A 16,648-nucleotide genomic window follows, 5' to 3' on the forward strand; every position below is an offset into this window, starting at 1 on the left:
ACACTCCCACCAAAAATGAAGTAGGGCTCCCTTTTGGCCACACCCCCTCCAGCATCTGTTGTCATTAGAGTTCTTGATTATAGCTATTCTAACTGGGAAGAGGTGGAATCTCAACGTTGTTTTGATTTGCATTTCTTTTATGGCTAGAGAAGTTGAGCATTTCCTCATGTGTCTATTGGCCATTCTTATTTCCTCTTCAGAGAAGTCTCTCTTTAAGTCTTTAGCCCAATTATTAATCGGGAGGTTGTTTCTTTGAGGATTTGTTGTTGGGGGATTTAGTTTTTTGAGTTCCAAATATATTTTAGATATGAGACCCTTCTCTGTTGTATGGCTAGTGAAGATCTTCTCCCAATCCATGGGCTTTCTATTGAGCTTGCTAGCTATGTCCTTTGCCTTGCAGAAGCTCTGCAGTTTCATGCAATCCCATTTGTCCAACCTTTCTTTGATTTGTTGTGCTTCTGGGTCTCTATTTCACTGTATTTGATGTTGGCATATTTTCTGGAGGGGAAGGGAGAAAACAAATTGTTTAAATAGGGATACAGGTGGAGCCATTGCAACAATGAGATATACAAGACTTTATGTTGAAAAACGAACTTTACAACTATGGCACCGGGGGAGGGGGGGCCAACTTTATGACTATGGCGCAGGGAGGGTGACAGGGGGGTGGGGAGTTGGGAATGTATGGTAAGGTGAAACAAAAGAAGAGGCAACAATGCTTGATAAGAAATGTACTCATTACCTTGCTCATGGAATTGTAACCTTCCTATACGGTATATTCACAATAATAAAGAAGAAAAGAAGAGAAGAGAAAAGAAAAGAAAATTCCGGCCTGTGCCTAGGAGCCCTGCAGGTTCTCCTATTCCTTCCTGTAATGTTATCATGGAGTCTGCTTTTATTTTGAGGTCTCTGATCCATTTGGAGTTGATTCTGGTTCAGGGTAGTATATAAGATTCTAGCTTTAGTTTTCTACAGGCGATTAACTAATTTTGCTAGCACCATTTATGGAAGAGGCTGTCTTTTTTCCATTCTATTTTTTTTAGCTCCCTTATCGAAGATTAGGTGGCTGTAGGTCTGTGAGTTCATTTCTGGATCTTCAGTTCTATTCCATTGGTCCTCAGGTCTGTTCATATGCCAGTACCAAGCTGTTTTGAGTACTATGGCTTTGGAGTAGAGTTTGAAATTTGGTATTGATATTACTCCAGTGCTGTACTTTCTCCTAAGGATTGTTTTTGCTATTCAGGGGTTTTTTAAATTGTTCCATATGACTTTTTGGATTGCCTCTTCTATTTCCTTGAAGAATGAGGTTGGAATATTGATAGGTATCTCATTGAATTTGTAGATAGCCTTGGGAAGTATTGCCATTTTCACGATGTTAATCCTCCCAATCCAGGAGCATGGGAGGTTTTCCCACTTGCTTAGTTCTGCTTAAATTTCCTTTTTGAGGTTTTAAAAGTTTTCATCATACAGGTCCTTCAGCTCTTTGTTAAGTTAATTCCTATTTTTTATTTGTTGTGGGGCTATTACAAATTCAACCACTCTGGAAAGCAGTATGGAGGTTCCTCAAAAAGACTCCACATAGACCCAGCAATCCCACTTTTGGGCATTTACCCAAACGATCACAAACAAGGTCATACCAAACTTACCAGAACAACCATGTTTATCTCAGTATTATTTACCATAGCTAAGATATGGAACCAACCCTGATGCCCCACAGTAGATGAATGGATCAAGAAAATGTGATATATATATATATATATATATATATATATATATATATATATATATATATATGAATTCTATGCCTCCATCAGAAAGAATGACATTGCCCCATTTGTTAGGAAATGGAAAGATTTGGAAAAATTTATATTAAGTGAAGTAAGCCAGGCCCAAAGAAACATAGGGCCTATGGTTTCCCTTTTTTGCAATGACTAGTACATGTATAGCACAAGCAGAGAAGGTCAAAGGCTATGTACATATGACCACATGACAGACATTGGAATACCAGCTGGAATACCAGCTTTTAGGCTTACTTAAAGAAGGTGTTATTTTTTTCTTTAAAGCACTGAATGTGAGTGATTGCTAATGTAGATAATGGGGACAAGACCAACAACTGCAGTTGAGAATTTAGTTGTTAATTTGTCCACTGAGCTTGTTCATTAAAAGACTAACTGTTGGATGCAATCCCCATGCTACATAAGAGTCAGACTCGTCTCAAAATAGATACTCAAAACATAAATGTACAGATAAAATGTGTGAAATTGCAAGTTTCAGGAATCTATCATACAATTTTCATAGTACTATGCCATGACCAATAATATATGAAGAGCTTCAAAACACAATTAAATTAATGATTAATCATTATATCCCTATTTACTTGTAATTGTGCTAAAAATTAAGCTTGGGCTTTTTTTGTACTACAAACTTACAATGAATTTGATATAAGACAAGCTACATGCATAAATTAAAACCCTTTGCATAAGCCAATACTAAAAAAAACAGATATATGAAGACAATAGCAAGGGTATGAAAATAGAAAACATTGAGTTAACAGTCCTCATAGGTTAGGTTAGCTGTATTACAATCATAGAGAATCTTGGCATTTCATGATATAAAACCTTATTATATTGTGACACAAAGAACCATAACGTAAAATGATGAATTATTCTGAGATTTAGCAATTAGTAAAGGAAAGGATTGATAAAGAGGATTTAACAAGGAATTGATTGATAAAGAGGATTAGATAAAGAGTTGGACTTTTAATTTTTTTCAGTTGTGTGGCTTGAACTAAGGGTGATGTCCTTGAGCTTTTACACTGAAGACTAGTGTTCTACAACTTTGAACTACAGGACCACTTCTGGCTTTCTCGGGTTAATTGCACATAAGTCTCATGGATTTTCTTGTCCAGGCTGGTCTTGAAATATGATCCTCAGATGTCAGACTCCTGAGTAGCTAGGATTACAGGTGTGAGCGACCAGCACCCAGACAACTTTTGTTTATTTTATGTTTTAATGATGGAAATTACCAAATCTATGGCAAACAAAAGGAAATGCACCACAGGCTATGGAAAATTGCATTTTCTTAAAAAGCTACATTTCTATGTTTTAATTTCAAAGAGAAGACAGCTAATGTCACAAGTATCAATTACAAATTGATACTATAGAAAAACATAGAGGCTCATTCTTAAGTTTAAATACGGACCATACAAAACACTCAGAGAACTCAGAAATTAAATATCCACCATACTTAAAGAAACTATTTTTCATTTATTTGAAAAATAAATATATCCTTCTTTTCACCATTTCATCTTTTAAAAAATCACACATAATATACCACTAGTCATCAGATCTATTTTATTCTTTTCTGGACCTTTCCTAGAATTTGTCTCCTATGTAAAGGTAAGTGCCCGTTACCAACATAATATGGTCAGATTCTAAGGACTAAGCAGTACAACCATTGTCATTTTATTTTACTCTTACTATCTTCAATGTCACTCTGACTTTTGAAACAGCAAATATGTTTCTGATAGTTTTCCAGTTACATATGAAATCGTTTTGCACATTGACTATAGACCATATTATACATGTTCTAACAAAATTCATTCTGTGTGAATGCAATTGTCCAAGTTATTGTAATTCTTTTTTTAAATAAGATTTTTTATTGTGAAAATGGAGGGGTTACAGTTACATGAGCAAGATACTTTCAAATTGCAATTACGCCTTCCAAAATGATGGAAACTTTCAATAATATATTAAAATATGGTGGGCTCAATATTAAATTATTTGCCACAAGACTCAGTAAAGATACCAAATGCCATCTAGGTCCATTAAAATATTATATTACCACTAAAATGCATTGTGGATCCCCATCCAATTGCCTATCTTTTTGAAAATTTCTACTCAAAATATAATCATGATTATCAATTTTTGCTTATAATAAGAATAATCATTATTAGCAATTTTTGTATATGATAAAAATATGTGGAAAATGATCAAAAACCCTAACAAAATCAATATAAACTATTCTTTTCCAGGTGATAAAATGAGACTGGTCAGCCTATTATTACTTGGAAATAATATTTTCCTTTCAGATAAATCAGCTCTAAATTTATTGATACAAAGAATGTAGAGTGACAGGTTAAAAAAACAATGGCTTGTGCGTTTCCTGGGATATGTGTCAATAAGTAGCAGAAAGTGACAGTTACCAATGTTTTTTGATACAAATTAACTGTTTTCCTACTTAACTTTTCTAATTCAGATGCAGAATAGAACCAATGAATATATTTCTTTCTGTATTTGTTTCAGTAACATTTTATCTTTGCTGACCAAATTAATATCATTAAGAAGAGATTCTCTCCTTACCAGTTAAACTCAAATTTTTCCTCTTCCATATTTAGATCAAATCATCATCTTCAACATGAAGTCTTTCCAGATCAAAGTTATAGTGAAAATATAATTAAGTCAGAGTTGTTTCAGATAGTTTGGAATAAAAGTTATTGAATTTCAAATATTAGACACACATGCTTAGTAAAAAATATGTATTAGCTCAATATAGAAGTCAGTTTCCTTTTTGCGCTAAAAGAATAATGTTTCAACCATTTTTCTAACCCTAATATATTCATACATTTTCACAGGAGTCTTATACAAGATATTTCCCATGTTATATTCTTAATTCAAAGGGCAAAATAATGTCACTTCAAAAGAACTTTCTTTTCACAAAACATGTCTAGTGACAGAATTCTAAAAGGAAAATCTGTAATCAAAAGAACCAAGAGACATTTTACATTCAATTTTTGGAGTTGGAACAAAGAAAAATAAAGTGTTGTGCATTTATCTGCAGATTGATTCTCTGATATTTTTCTGAGGGAAATAGAGGGCAGTAATTGGAGTGCAATGTCAGCAATGACTTTTGGAGGTTTTAACTTCATAATCCATTCTGTGTGTCAGATCATATATCTTTTGTGATGTGGATAAGTCAGAATCTTACCTGATACATTCCTTTAAATTGTACTTTAAATTATATGTGTGACCTTCTGCAGTATTTTTATATCAAAAGAGATTTGTTGTTATGTGTATTATTACTCAATAATGTAATCATAATAATTTATGTAGTATGAAGATATGCATAGTTTTTCTTTCTTCAAGAAAGGAAATGTCCACATGTAAGAAATAGATGTCAAACTCTGCTATATTTTTGGCATCTGAATTCTTCCTTGGCTCACAAATGATATAGACCACCATTTTTATGCTGTTTCCCATTGATTGTAAGGCAGTGTTCCATATACACAGTGCCGCTTACCAATGTTCACTACTTTAGCCTCTAAATAATGTGAGACATTTCTTCTAGTTCTACAAGAAAAGCCTCAGCTATACCAATTGAACCGAGAGATGCCCAGGGTCAGAAATTGTAGACTACTCTCGGAAGGCTGTCCAAAGTCACTCCAGTGCTGAGGACAAAAGTCAGGATCTATAGATTTTCACTAATCTGAGTATTTGGTAACTGATGAAAATGTCTGTTATCAATTCTAGGCACACAATGGAACCTTGTGGCGAGATTTGAAAAATGCTGGCATTTGTAATCTACCATATTTCGACAAATTAGATGTGTTGGAGGTTATTCTCCAGATAGCCATAGCTGCATTTTGGCCTATCATTGATGAACTTTCGTATTCTCCCTAGTCTGATCATACTTCCTATAATCCAATATTTCTGAATGCTTCTGTATTTTGCCTTTATGATAGTATATATGAAGCACTGTCCCTTGCCAATATACCATCTCATGTTTAGCATTTTTAAAAGTACCTCGTTTTAGTAAATGTATCTATGCATCTCCCAAAATTTACTCCTATTGGAGACCCAGACATTCATTGTCAATGATTACAAAAATAATCATTGAGCACCATGATCCCAGCTAAGAGGCTGGAGGGTTGCATGTACAAAACAAATATATACTTGTCTAATTCGGGGACGAGAAATGCTTAAATATGAATAAGTTGACCCATTGTAACAATGAGATGTACAAGACACTATATTGAAAACGAAGTTTACAATTTCGAAAGGGTGGAGGGGTGGAGAGGAGGTCGGTAATTGTGGAGGTGGCAGAGAGGGTTAGGGGGAGTGTAGTTGTGGAGGTGGAAGGGAAGGGATGGTAGGGGAAAACAAAGGAGGAGACAACAATGCTCAGTAGGAAATGTACTCATTACATTGCTCATGTAACTGTAACCCCTCTGTACAGGATTTTTACATTAAAAAACATACAAGAATGTGATCCAGTTTATCACCATATTAAAAAAACAAATATGAGCACTCAGTGACATCATATTTTAAAAACAAACTATAAGCAAATGACCTTGATATGTAGATGAGCATTTATCTGTTATTGCCCTAGATTAATGATTACCATGTACTGTAATTATGTAGGTAGTATTTACTTTGCATAGTATTAAAATAATAACATTATTTAACGTATATACAAGGATAAATATAAGTTGCAAATCATGTTACTATTTTTGTATGAGAAGTTTCAGAATCATTAGAATTCTATATTCTCAGTAAGTCCTAAAATAATTCATTATGGATATGGATAACTGTGGATTTAAATCCACCTGGACTACTAGCCCTCTAATTGTAGCTACTTTTACTGATCATTTCCTATTACTCTAATCAGTCATCACTGTCCTTTCCCTTCAGTCCCCCACACAGTAAATACATGTTTAATGTTTTAGGCCTTTAGCATGTATATATTGCATAGCCTTTTATGAATTGGTATATTTCATTGCATGTTTCCAAGGATCATGTATCAGTATCTTTACTCTTATTACCAAATAATATCAGATTGTATAGACATTTTGTGCTTTATTTGTCCATTTCATAGTTCAAAGAACTGATATAGATTCAGTTGATTGGTGAACTTTTCTACATTTTGAAGATTATGCATAATGGTGCAATGAATATTTCTTTACATGGTTTCATAGGTATAAATGTTTCCATTTCTCTTCAGCATGTCTATGAGAACCATTTTTGGATCAAGTGCTAACTATTTAAACTTTGGAGGAACTGCCAGACTCTAGCAACTTAAACTGCCTAATTTTCATTTCTTTCAATAGTGTACATGTGTGTGCATGTGCTCTGTTTAGGTGCTTTTTGATATACAATATCGAGTTTCTCCTAATAAAAGAAATGGAACATTTTTAATCTCCCACAATCACTGGGTGGGAGAGTTCTTACTCTGTTAGAACTTCTTGAATACTGAAAAATATAATTTATTTTTTTCACAGTTTTATAGTCAAAATACAACTCTATTTTTGTTTTGATTTTTACCTGTTTGATATATAGATTAGACATGGTTTCATTTTAACCTATTATTTGTGAAATTATCTGCCTGTATATACTTTTGCAATTTTCCATTTTTGTTAATGTGAATATTTAAAGTAATTTTATATGAAATTCATTATTTGCCGATTAAATATGCTGTAAGCATTTTGTAGTTTGACTTTTGCCTTAACATGAAATTTTCCTAAAATATTTCAGAGTGAATTTTCTTAGTGGCTAGAAAATTATGCATTTGTTTGTTTAGGGGAAAAATGGAGTTGTTTAGATATTTTGGAAATGAATTTTAACTCATTATCCTAAATTTTCTATTTAATGTGGAATCAATGTTGATTTATAGACTGAGATGAAGATATATATTATTCTGTCAAACAGAATTGTAAAATTTGTAAAGGAAGTAACAAAAGTATTTTCAGTTTAGATCTTAAGAAGTGGGAAAATTTAATGAGCCATAGCATGTCATGTTCAACAGAGTAATTTCAATTAAACTAAATATGTATGCAATGTTTTAAGATAGATTTCTTTTTCAGTAAAGCAGATCAGAAATGTCAAATATTCATGATAGTTGATTCTAAACAATTTGAATAATGATGTTATGATTATGGATATATGAAACTAAAAAATTTATTTTTATCTGTATCAGAAGCAGAATTTTTCATAAGCTATTTTATTTTTGTTTCACATTTTAACAAGTATTTAGTGTAACAGAAGTAAAATAGAGAGAAAGCAAAAAGTGGAAAATGATAAAAGGGATGATATAAGTTAAGTTGCACTGTAGTCATAAACTACTTTCTTGAATGACAACTCCTTTGTACAACTATTTAAAGAATAAGAATATATAAAAATAAAAAGAAAGATATCATTATTTTTCATCCCTCCATTCTTATTTTATGTACTTCTCTTTCCATGATCTTGATAAAAGGGGAAGCATTGATGAAGATTCGTTGAATTCATATAGTACTTGGTTGAATGGTAGCTCCTTTGCATAACTACTTAAAAATAAAAATAAATTTTTAAAAGATATTTCTTGCTTTTAATACAGGAAATTGGAGTCCTAAATACTTTAAACATTCTTCAACCCATACACAGATAATGACGTTTGTACTTAAAAATATAATCATTTTGAGATTCATTGGTGAAAAATATCTGTGTACAATATATTATCTAAAACATCTCAGTAAGTTGATACAATTATGGCATCATATTTCCATTTAACTTGAATCCTTTCTTGATTCAACAAATATTGAAAGAAGTCTTTTGCTAGTATGTCTGTTGAGGTCTAAGAATATAGTATTTTCTGCACTCATGGATTGTACAATTTAATTGTATGACATGAGGTAGAACGGAAGACATAATTGTGAAAGTCACATAGGATGAGCTAAGGAAATCTATCCGCTGGATAAAAAAATATTTTATTTGAAATAAATAATGGAATGCCAGCTTCTTTTTGAATCACACTCTGAAAGACTTTTAAAAGTCAACTTATTTAATAATATCTGTGAATTATTAATTTGGAAATGCTGAGACATAAGCCAGCTGGATTGTTTAAAATTTGGAATGTGTTGGAAGAAAAGAACCTTGTAAAAATGTCTTGTCATAGTGTAGGAGAATATTAGGCATGAGTCCTAATGATTCACAAACAAATTCTAGCTTCGAAATGTTGCAGTTACTCATACTCCTCTCCTTTTCCCTTCTTCTCACTGTCCACTGACGCAACAGTATTGCTAGATTGGTTTTCTTTCTTTCGTGCTGTCTTGTGTGTTGAACAAGGGGCCTCCCATGTGCTAAGCAAGCCTTCTGTGCATGAGCCACATGTTTAGCCCCTAATGCTGATTTCCTCTTAGAGCATCTAGTAATGTGATATTTGTTCTTTCAGGATCCCAAACAACATCTTTTCTAAGAATCTCCAATGCTTATCAGCTTGAAATTCTGAATTATCTTTCTTTTCTTTCCTCCTTCTAACCTATTTGAGGCTTAGTAGAATAGAGTTTAAGTATTTTGTAATTTTTGAAGTCAACATACTCTATCCTTTGCGAGTGATCAGGAGAAATTGCACTGCAGAATCTTCATTTCCTCAAAATCAGATTTCAGATATACAGAGTATTACTGAATTATATGTCAGCAGTCATTGCAGTTAACAAATGAAATGGGAGATATTAGAAAACCATAATCTGAAAGAGACATTCAGGGTAATTTAGACCAATGCCCTCATGAAATTACACATTGACACCTACTCTTTCCTCTTTCATTCTCTTTGATTTTCACTGAAGAGCATTGGTTGTTGTCTGATTATCCTTACCTTATAATTTAATATGACCTTTTTAAAAAAAAAAACTAAGATTGCTTGCATAGGTATTCGTGTTGTTTAAGGAACATGTTGAATTCCAGGACATGAATAATCTGGTCCCCAGTGCTGATGTAAATGTTTGGAAAATGATAAAGATGCAACAAATATTTTCAAATAGTTAAATGAAGTTAGTACTAAATGGATGACATTGAAAGCATAGCTGTGCAAAATTACAATGAAGATTAATCAACCTTTGTAGTTTTTCTATGATCTAGATACAGATCCATCATTGCATACATGGTATACACAAAGCTTATGAGAAGTGAGACAGAGGCAAAGCACCAGATCCTTCCAGGTTATGGCTCTGGCTATTCTATTGAAGGGCAAATTCTTCAGGCCTTCTTGTGGAAATCTATGACAACCTATGCAAAGAGGACTTTTTGGGGTGTCTTTATGTGTCTATTTACACTTGATTGAAAAGCAGGGCTTTCATAATTTACTAAGAATCAGGGGGAAATATGAATATATTTTGAGGTTTTTAAGTAGGCAGATGACTCAGTGTGAACAAGCTTGTTTGCAGAATTGCAAACTCTTGAGTGGTGACATACATCACAATCCCTGGGGGCCCACTCATAATGGGGGATTTGATCTGACATGAAGGATGAGATTTCAGTCACAGTAGACTGCAGAAGTAGGGATAAGAGTGTCATTAGAACACTACAAAGGGCACACAAATTATATTTGCATGTACAGTTTGATAGTGACTTCAGATACTCGATGGCATATGTAAGAAAGAGAACATTGGAAATTGTAATTTAGAACCAAAGCATCCTCATAACGTAATCAATGAAGAAACAAAGGCAGAAAGATATTGCACAAATGTCGAAAGACATATATTGACAGTATGAGGAAAGAACAATGTGTTCTTGTATGAGGGGGACTCTGAGGTGGTCCCATGTTCTCTAATACATTGCATTGGCAAGCAGAGTATGAATGTGAGACAGAGATATGTTTGAAGCTTCATGAAACATGTAGCACATACAGTCCTTCTTAAAACTTGTATTTTACTTTTTGTGTTTTTTTGCCTTGTGTTTCCCCCTGTTTGTCCCTGTTTTTTATTTCTGTACTTTTTGTCATATATATATATATATATATATATATATATATATATATATATATATATATATATATGTTTATCTGTTTGGAGGAAGGTAATTGGGGAAGCACATAAATGATGGGGCAAAGGGTGAACTAATTCAGCAGTGATACTCACTGGACACTATGTTAGAAATGAACTTCACAACATGGGGGAAGGGGTGCAGAGAGGAAGAAACACTGGGAGTAAATGAGGGACGAAATGTACTCATTACCTGACCTTTGTAAAGGTAACCCCTGTGTACATCACCTTTACAAGAAAAATAAATAAAATAAAAATAAGGATTAAAAAAAGAAGTAGCTTAATTGTATTGGGTGTAGAGTTTGTGATAGAAGGAAAAAGAGAACATGAAGAAATTGGTTTTTCACTGTATTTGATTTTCGTACCCTTGGTATTGTATATGCATTTATCTGAATTAGGGAAGGAAAGGAAAACAACAGAATGGTGAGACAAAGGACAAAGGGGGAACCAATGCAAGAGATATACTCAGAAGACAATCTGTTGAAAATGATCTATACAACTTAAGGAGGGATAGGAGGGGAGGGAAAATGGGAGAAAAATTAATGAGGGGGTAACAAGTTACATAAGAAATGTACTCACTACCTTCTGTATGTAACTGTAACCCCTCTCTACCTCACCTTAACAATAAAATTTTAAAAGAGTAAAAAATTGTTTTTATTTTAAAAAATCATATTGGAAACTGCCTAACATAGATATTTTACTTTATAATTTACTTATTTATGTTTTGTTGGATTTTTGGCATATGTTAAACATGTATAGACGCTTAATTAAACATTTTGTTTTGAAGTAATATAAAGTAAAATTCTGTACAATGTTGTGAAATAAATAAAATAAGGCAAACGAGTAAGTATTAATTCACAAGGACATTTACTAAAACATCCTACTAAATTGGTTGAGAAAAACATATTTTGATTCAAAATGTCATTTCTATTTTCATGCATTTATTAAACTCATTTGTGCAAAATCAATTCAATTACATTTTATTCTTATACCTAATGTCAGAACTTCATGTGGCTATAGGATATTTTCTTATGATTTCCTAGTACTTACATATAGAAAAGATCAATCACATTTTGCAATAATTTATCATTGGTTCCTAACAACCGTATGACAGTTATTATAACAAAAGTAGTGTATTATTTCATACACTGAAGTGCCCTTTAAAAACTACTATCTGCAGCCAGATATTAGTGTCTTGCTCCTGTAATTCTAGCTACTCAGGAGGCTGAGATTTGAGGATCATGGTTGACAGCTCATCCAACCAAGAAAGCTCATGAAAATATAATCTTTTAAGAAACACTACCAAGTAAACCAATTTCTTTACTAAGAATACAATTGGAAACTCTTGCTAAACGCACATGAAAATAAAATGGAGCCTGAATCCTAAATACTGGGAGAATATTTTATAGTTTACCTGAAACATTAGCTAAGGTCATTCATAATAAGTAACTGTTTTATTTCATCTTATTTTTATTTACCAGACACACATAATACTTTGTATATATCAGGCACTGTTCCATGTACTTTATAAATATAAACGCAATTAACCATTTTAACAACTCTCTGAGGTGGAAACTATTCTTATCCACATTTTTACAAATGGGAACATTAAAGTTCAGAGAGTTTATGTAGTTTCTTGAGGGCTACAGAGGTGATAATTGAGAGAATCAAGATCCCAATGCCTACAATCTGACTCCATAGTGCAGATGCTTAATTGCCAATGGAAGTGTCTCATATTATATACTATGATTGCTCCCTGGTCAAATCACAATGAAAAAGTAAATCTTCACATCCTTGTTCCAGTTCTTCATGCTTACAAAGTGTGATGTTATAATTAGCAAGTACCTCTAGATGTGTGACTTAAAATATTAATGCCTACTACCAAATCTCAAATTGTATTTGAGCAATATATGATTGTCATGTAGGGATAATGCCAAAGCTTTATTTCATTTTAACAGAGCATTCATGTAGTTTTAATAATTTTTACTAAGGAAACACATTCGTGGTAATAAAGCTTGGGTCTACACACTATGTAGAGGTCAATTTGAAATCTTCAAGGATGCTGCCTCCCCTATCTTTATCTCTTTACAGGGATCCTTCCTATTCATCCTAAGAATTACAGGTCCCTCCTGACTTCCGTTCAGAAGAATTTCTGGCACACACACACACACACACACACACACACACACACACACACACACACACGCACACACACACACACACACACACACAAACACACAATCACTGCTTACCACAGTATCTTGTTATCATAGCTCCATTTCTTATATTCATCTGTGCAATTTGTTGGCTTTCTCTTTATCTCTTCTCCCAGTATAATCCCTTCCACAGGGGAAGGGACTTGTCTGTTTGTTCACCTCTGTGTTGTCACTGGTTATTTAGACACATAGAAATACCTATGTTTTAGAATAATGGAGTTAGGAGGTGGAAAGTAGATTGTTCACAGTGCAATACTAGACCTCACTGCTAGCAATAAAAGAGTCACAGCAGGGAGAGATGAGAGTGCTGTGGAACACAAGTGCTGAATGATGAGTGTTTATGCATTCATCCCGTTCTCACATTCATACAAAGACTCAACATAGGAAACTGCTCAAGTGAATTTCCAACCAGACAGGGGCACCTCAATCAATCACAAAATCTGAGGGCATACTGATCTCCAAAACCCAGAAAATTCTTCTCGTGAACTTTTCCCTTTTACTCTTAACTGAAATCTATTTCTCTTTACTTGGAATAGGCCTCAGTCACCTTTCTTTTAATAGTCCTTGAAATAGTTATTATCCATCCTGGAACTGTAGCCATTCTTCTCTCCAGCCTGACTGACTCCAGCCCACTCTTCTTCCTTACATCTCATTCTGACTAATTCTGTCATTATCTTGGTAGCTTCGCTTGTAGTGATTTTGATGTTCAGCCTTCTGGAAAGAGGAAGTGAGGACAAAGTACAATGCCAGTCAGCTTGTGTAGTGCCAAACCCTTCTCATTTTGTTTGCCTTTAACCTTGCCTTTCAAGTTTTTTTTTCTTTTTTGGGGGGAGGGAAGGGGGAAATCTATAGCATTTATACTTGCAAGCATCTTTTAAAATGAACACTTCACACCAAGCATTTATTTCTCTTGCTTACACTGAAAGTGCTTTTGATAAGTTCTTACCAATATGGTCCTCCTTAATTTCTCACTCTGTGTGATTGGTATCTCTGGGATTAACAGACTGTAACTTCCCTTATGGGCTCTCTTGGGGCTAGGAGCCCTGTATGAACATTTGTGTTTTAGATTCACGTTCCTCTTTAGACACAGTCAGAATTGATTTTTTTTCCTTTTCCTTCCAGCAATCATTTATCACCTTTCTTTAAACGTAATCAGTCTTCTCTACAAGATAGTGAAAACAAAGTAGGACTTTGCATGTCATTAAATCCACATTTGCAATGCTTCTCTCCTTCTCTGCTTTACAGCTTGTTCCCTCACTGAAGTCAACCATTTTAAATGACAGCAAGGTATTATAAGGGATGCCTTGAGCAAGAAAAATGTATTTATGAGATAGATAAGCTATTGTATGAGAGTCATGACTAAGTATATGTGACTGGCAGAATGAAGAAGATATTTTTCATAATTTTGTTTATGAGGTTATTAGAGACTTTTCCAACCTAAGTTTTAAATGTTTGTCTCATCAGCAAAATCAACTAAAATATAAATACATAGTACTTGTGGCATATTGGTATGTGATTATAAAATAAATACATGTATTACATGATGAAAGACTGTTAGTTTGACCATATTCTATTTTCTCACACTTAAGCCAACTGATACAGTATTTATCAAGTTTAATATTCATAAGTATATGTTAAGTTTATTTGGTGTTATATAGAAGTGCATAATGATATTATGTATACATTTATTTTCCATTATGAAAATTAATTTTATTTCACATATTATTAATAATATAACAAGTAAGTTTGATTATCTACTATGTGCTAGGAATGATACTGTGATAATATAATTGCCAAAATCTAACTTTTGTTCTATTACAGAAAGACAATGAATATAATTTTAAAAAGTATATAGGATATTTGAATACAAAAAATAACTACTGAGTAATAACAAATACAGCAGACTAACAGATCAGAAGTGATGGATGTGGACATGGAGACAAAGGCTGACATTTTTAGTGTTCAAAAAAAAAACAAACAAAATAGCAACTACAATATGAGAGGCTCACATATTAAGACATACCAATAAGTTTACATACATGGAAAAGTTCAGCTTCTTGGTTTCTTGTTTATTTTGGTCTGAATCACTGATGTCTAGTTTTGTAATTTTCAAAAAAGCTATACAAAATACAACAGCAGGAAGCAAGTGGACCTGTGGGGTATTACTGAAAGAATATAAGGACAATTTCTATAGGTCAAGGGCAATGAAAGTCAACTTTGTCAATATTGGAATCCTTGCTGCAGTGTAATACCTTGACCTTCACAACATTAACTGCAAAACTCTGCAGATCATTTAGCTATCTCGCTTCCTGGCTGCTCCATCTTCTCTTAATATTAACTCCCTAGAGAAAATGTATACCAAGGTTGTTCATCACACTTGAATATTATAAGGAGAAGTAGAGAATAAGGCACACCATTTGTTTGGGGGTAAAAATGGAAGCCCTGTACCTATAAAATCAATCTTCTCAACTGAGTTCATCAGAACTCTCAATTTTATAGAATATGTTGCTTATAATTATTTACAAAACAGAACTAATGAAGAGCTTTAACATATTTTTTGTAATATTGTCTCTTGGCATCCTCGTATTAGTAGTCATTTTTTATTGTGATGATGTTTTTATATAAAGCATTTCTTCAACTACTCTATACCTGTTGCTTATTTTATCCATCATGTAAAATACAACTGAATACTGAGAACAAAAATCAGATAATTCTCTTTTTACTTGATTGGTACCTAATACCCTACAATTCAAATGGAATGACTTTATAAACTGACTTCTGAAAGACAATAGTACTGAAGAATATCTGATAGCATCAGTGATTGTGTGTCCCTGCCCTTCAGTGTTCTGATGCCTGTGTTAGAATAAGACTATATAAAGAAATCAACAAAAGAAATCATTTTGGCATATAGGTGTTAAGATCCTAATGTACCTCAAGCCAAAGGAAAGCAAGTCCTGAAAGAAAAGGATTTAGATTTTCACATTTTCATATTAACTAAGTACAATTTTATTCTTTGTAAGTTTTAATGTATATTTCATTGGTTTAGCAATTAAATGCTTTCATTATATGTCCATTGCATTGCATTTTTCCCTAAAGGAATTTTGAACCATTTTCTTTTCTTTCATTTTTTACATTTCTCACATTTATTAATCAGAAATGTAATATTTGTAACAAGCTGGTAATTCTTCATCAATGCCTTATTTTTCTAAAGCCGGAAATTATTGTGTCAACCAAGTTATATTTTTATTACTTGGCATTTATTTAGTAAACCTTCTTCTAGCCAAGCCTTATTCTAAGTACATAAGGAATATTATTAACTCAATAATTCTTGTAGAAACCTTATACAGTGTTCACTACAATCAGATGAAAGACCTTGGGGCAGCAAGAAGTAGCATTAGAAACATTGCTCTTAACTCTAGTGATACATTCATATTCTCAAAACAGCCAACCTGCCTGTTCCAGATGAAATTCTTTTTTACTTTAAAAAATACAGTAGTGATACTCATCAAACACTATGTGGAAAACGAACTGGGTATTTTGTGGGTGGGAATGGGAAGAAAAATTGGACAAAGCAATAGAAGGGGAGTCATGGTTCAAAAAGAATTGCACTTATTACACATTACCTGATCCATGTAACTATCAC

Source organism: Dipodomys merriami, unplaced genomic scaffold (genome assembly GCF_024711535.1).
Source record: "Dipodomys merriami isolate MVZ:Mamm:240054 unplaced genomic scaffold, mDipMer1.0.p SCAF_3, whole genome shotgun sequence".
Taxonomy (NCBI): domain Eukaryota; kingdom Metazoa; phylum Chordata; class Mammalia; order Rodentia; family Heteromyidae; genus Dipodomys; species Dipodomys merriami.